The following is a 4,758-nucleotide window of genomic DNA, read 5'->3' as shown; positions in this document are numbered from 1 at the left end:
TTATCGTTAAGTTCTTTGTAAAAGAGGTGGTTGTATGTTATATCTATGTATAAAAAATTTAATAGCAACAAAGAAATTATCTCTTGCCCACTTCGATGAAAATAATGTTTTATGAAGTTTTTTATATTAAATTTATTTTTAAAATTTTTTAAGTAAAATTATTTATTAAACTATTATAATTAATTTGATTTAATCTTCATACTGTTATTTAATTTCAACTCATGTTTATAGTTTATTTTATTAGAAATTTCATTTTTGTCCACCAAGCTTAACCTTAACTTAATTAATAGTTCTGAGATTTAATCTGAACAAAACTTTCCCTTCGCATCAAAATATATGTGAAATCTTTTAAAACATTAATAGAGTAGTGCCAAAAAATAAAACCAGACGCATTTTTAATTTCTAATCTTAATACAAACTCAACATATATAATAAAAATAAGGTTTAATGGCTTTTTTTTTGTCTCATATTTACTTATTTTTCTCAATTAGATCCATTATTTTAAAAACGTGTCAAATTAAATTTCACTTATTAAATTTTGCGTCAAAATTGTTCCTTTCTTTATATACTCACAAACAACGCTAACTTTCTATTCTCTCTCCTTTACTTATTTTTAACATAACAGTTTTTATCAGTTTTTGTAGTATAGAATGATTAGTTTTCATTTTAAAATATTGTAAAAACAACACCACTCTTAATTCATTTATTTAATGTTTTCTCTTAATTCATATATTATATAAAACTATATTATATAATATATAAACTCGTAATCCCCACCTTCTTTTATATATATATATATATATATATATATATATACATATATATATATATTTATATTAACTTAATATATTATCCTCTACACCTAAACAGATCTTAGATCTCTACTTTTATTCACAGCATAAATATACTTCTAACCCCTTTTTCTAATAAAATAATTCCCAATCCAAAAGACCCAAAAATTCCTCCCCTGCCAAGACAATCATGGACCCATGGCAGGACCGCCTTCACCCTTCTTCACCTTCTCTTTCCACGCGAGGAAGCCATGGAGCAGCACCAACCTTTGAGCATTCTCCACCGAGTAGAAGCCATCACATTACGTTTTCGATGTCTGCGGCATCATTAACACCACCGACACCACCTTCTTCTTCATCTTCCAAAAACGTGTAAGGCTTCTTTCTCCTCTTCCCCCATTTTCTCTACTTGGATTGATAGAAGTCGTGACTTTATTTTCAATCATGGCCATGACCAAGGTGACACAACATCAGCATTGGATTAAGAGCTTTTTCGTTGTCGATTTTGAGGCTGATCTGACTCTAAACCAATTGCATTGTTTCAAAATCTCAGGGAGAATGGTTGAAGATAGGATTGAAAATGAAGGTCAACGTGGAGGTCTATGTTGTCGTGGAAGAAGACGCAGAATGAGTTCTTTGTTTTGTATTATGAGGTATGAGATTAAAGAAGAAGAGGAAGAAGAAAAAGACTGTGTTGAGTGTGTGCAATTAAAGAAGTAGATGAAACGTTTGTGTTATTGCTGCAATGAAGAACTGAGGAATGTTTTTCACGTTTTAAGGAGTGAAAATGGAGTTGAATTGTATGCATCACTATCAGCCTATTTTAATTCTTATTATTTATTCTTTTATTTCAAATATTTAATATTTGGCTTAATAGCTTTTAAAAGTGAGGACAGATTGGTTTGCTGCGTTGCAGAAGATTGCAGAACAGAAATGTATGTTGCATTGCAGAAAAGCAGACGAGAAAAAAAAAGTCAAGGGTGTTTTTGCGTATTTAACGGAAGGGACGACATTGACGCAAAATTTATTAAGTGAAGACCAATTTGACACACTTTTAAAAAAAAAGACCTAATTGAGAAAAATAAGATAAAAAAGGCTATTAAACCTAAAAATAACAAAGAGAAAAATATATTGACAAAAAAAAAGGACAAAAGGATTGGTACACATATAAAATTCAAGAAATAAAATCAGGCAAAATTCTCAAACGCAGAAAAATAAAAATTGATCATACAAGAATAAAAATAACTAATCATTCTTTTTTTCCTAAATAAAATTATAACTTATTGAAAAAAAAGGTTTTAACTCATTAAATATTATTTTTAATAATAATTAAATTAAATTTTATTCACAAACATAAATTTATAATTAACTTAATAAAGATATAGTGGTACTAAAAAAAATTGAGTCTTTTTTTTTTTAAACATAATTTTATAACTAATTTAATAGAAGTATATTAGTTGTTTTTTACTCACACTTTAGGGTGGTTTTCCAAAGCTCCCAAAACCTCATGAAATAGGTTATTACTGAATTAGGACCGAGTTAGCCACTTGATCTGAACAAATTTTCTTCTTCACGTTAATCTTGAACCTTTTCAATTTTTTTATGCACGAACATTTGCCTAAAAGTCGAGCTCAACAATAGCACTAATGGCAGTGGACTCAACGGCAGCAAACGGCAGCACACGGTGGTACAGGTGGCGGTGATAGCGACGATCAAGTAGTTGAAATGGAAAATCGTCAACAAAGTTAGCTTTTCTTTCAAATACTTCTTATGCTTTCAGTTTCATTGTGATGTTCTGAGAAAGTGGTGACTGCATTTGCATCTGCATTTAAATTTAAATATAAAACTTTTGAGTTTGACTCATATGCTCTTTGACATGTTCTTCGAAAAACTGCATCACTTGGTGTATATTTGTATTTTGTGGTGTTCATTGAAGACTTGCATCTAGACAGTTTAGCTTATTCTGGACAATTTATTTTATTGGATTGCCTTGCAATTTATTTATGGAACGAAATGTTATATAATTTATGATTGATGATTTTGAAGTACAGGGAATATTTCAACAATTTTGGTTTATTGAATGAAAAATTTGTAATTTAATAATCCAATAGCTTCATATAACAGTTGATTTGCTATTTAGTACATTGCAATTAAGCCTTAACCTTTAGGTGACATGATAAAAGTTAAGGAAGCAGAAAAACTGAAGGTGAGATTTTGTTTCCCTCAACCGGTCAAATTAAGTCTGCCTTGTTTATTTGAATGGATTTAAGGGAAAGTAATTGAGGGGATTTGAGAGGATTTGAAGATAATTTTTATTGTTGTTTATTTGAGTGAATTTGGAGATAAATGAAAGTAGATTTGGAAGTAAATTTTTTTAATCTGTCACGTCAATCAAATCCTACACTAATTCTTACCAACTTTAATTTCAAATTCATTCTCACTTACCTCCAAATTCATTTAAATAAACAACAAAAAAAAGTTATCTTCAAATCCCCTCAATTACTCTCCTCCAAATTCCTTCAAGTGAACAAAGATTAAGGTGGTTGTTGTTGGTGAAGGAAAAACATTTAAGTACATATTATAATGTGAAGGTGATGTTGCTGCTACGTTGGAGTCTTTAAACCTTTAGTGGCCTATGTTTAATTTTTTTACATTTTTACATCTCCTATGTATTAAATGATATTTGTTTACATGGATTGAGACATTCTCAGTATTTTATTTTTTTTATTAGTTAAATATGTTTTTTTTTAACTTTACAGAAAAAACTTATTTTAATTTTCACTAAAAATTGAAAGATAAAAATATATTTATTTTATTTTTTTATTTATGTATTAGGTATTGTTAATAAAAACAATCTCACACTAGTGCAGAACTGATCTTTAACGTCACCCCATAGACGTCCGTCCACGAAAACTCCAACGTAAATAATTGACCGGTGGCATAAATGTAAATAATTGAGTGTGGAGACGTCCGTCCTGGAGGGGGACGGACGTCTATAATATAGTAGACGACAGACCCCTCTAACGGACGTTCAAAAGACTGACTGGTTGAACTACCCGGTCAGCCTCTTGAACGTCCGTCCTGGAGGGGGACGGACGTCTATATGTAGTAGACGTCCGTCTCCCTCCAGGACGGACGTTCAAGAGGCTGACAGGGTAGTGAACCAATCAGCCTCTTGAACGTCCGTCCTGGAGGGGGACGGACGTCTACTATATATGGACGTCTGTCCCCCTCCAGGACGGACGTTCAAGAGGCTGAGGGGTTGTACTACCCTGTCAGTCTCTTGAACGTCCGTCCTGGAGGGGGACGGACGTCCATATACAATAGACGTTCGTCCCCCTCCAGGACGGACGTTCAAGAGACTGACAGGGTAGTACAACCCCTCAGTCTCTTGAACGTCCGTCCTGGAGGGGGACGGACGTCTATTATATATGGACGTTCGTCCCCCTCCAGGACGGACGTTCAAGAGACTGACAGGGTAGTACAACCCCTCAGTCTCTTGAACGTCCGTCCTGGAGGGGGACGGTCGTCTATTATATATGGACGTCCGTCCCCCTCCAGGACGGACGTTCAAGAGACTGACAGGGTAGTACAACCCCTCAGCCTATTGAACGTCCGTCCTGGAGGGGGACGGTCGTCTATTATATATGGACGTCCGTCCCCCTCCAGGACGGACGTTCAAGAGACTGACAGGGTAGTACAACCCCTCAGTCTCTTGAACGTCCGTCTTGGAGGGGGACGGACGTCCATATATAATAGACGACCGTCCCCCTCCAGGACGGACGTTCAAGAGACTGAGGGGTTGTACTACCTGGTCAGTCTCTTGAACGTCCGTCCTGGAGGGGGACGGATGTCTATTATATATGGACGTCCGTCCCCCTCCAGGACGGACGTTCAAAAGACGTTTAAAATAAAGATACACACTTCAAAACGCGAACCCGCGAGGAGTTATGCGAACCTTTCCCTC

The 4,758-nt window shown here is 34.6% G+C and overlaps 1 long non-coding RNA gene across 1 annotated transcript; it reads left to right on the top strand.

Moving 5' to 3' along the window:
* Positions 1–862: 862 nt before the first annotated feature.
* On the top strand, positions 863–1,639 carry LOC148198711 (uncharacterized). The gene is made up of 2 exons (XR_015786475.1): positions 863–1,163; positions 1,345–1,639. It is a non-coding gene; the product is annotated as an uncharacterized LOC148198711 (long non-coding RNA).
* The last annotated feature ends 3,119 nt before the right edge of the window (positions 1,640–4,758 follow it).

Source organism: Vigna umbellata, chromosome 5 (assembly GCF_029865625.1).
Source record: "Vigna umbellata cultivar VRB3 chromosome 5, Vumbellata_1.0, whole genome shotgun sequence".
Taxonomy (NCBI): Eukaryota; Viridiplantae; Streptophyta; class Magnoliopsida; order Fabales; family Fabaceae; genus Vigna; species Vigna umbellata.
The sequence above is the reverse complement of the archived record's forward strand: the minus strand, read 5'-3'. Positions and strand labels throughout refer to the sequence as shown.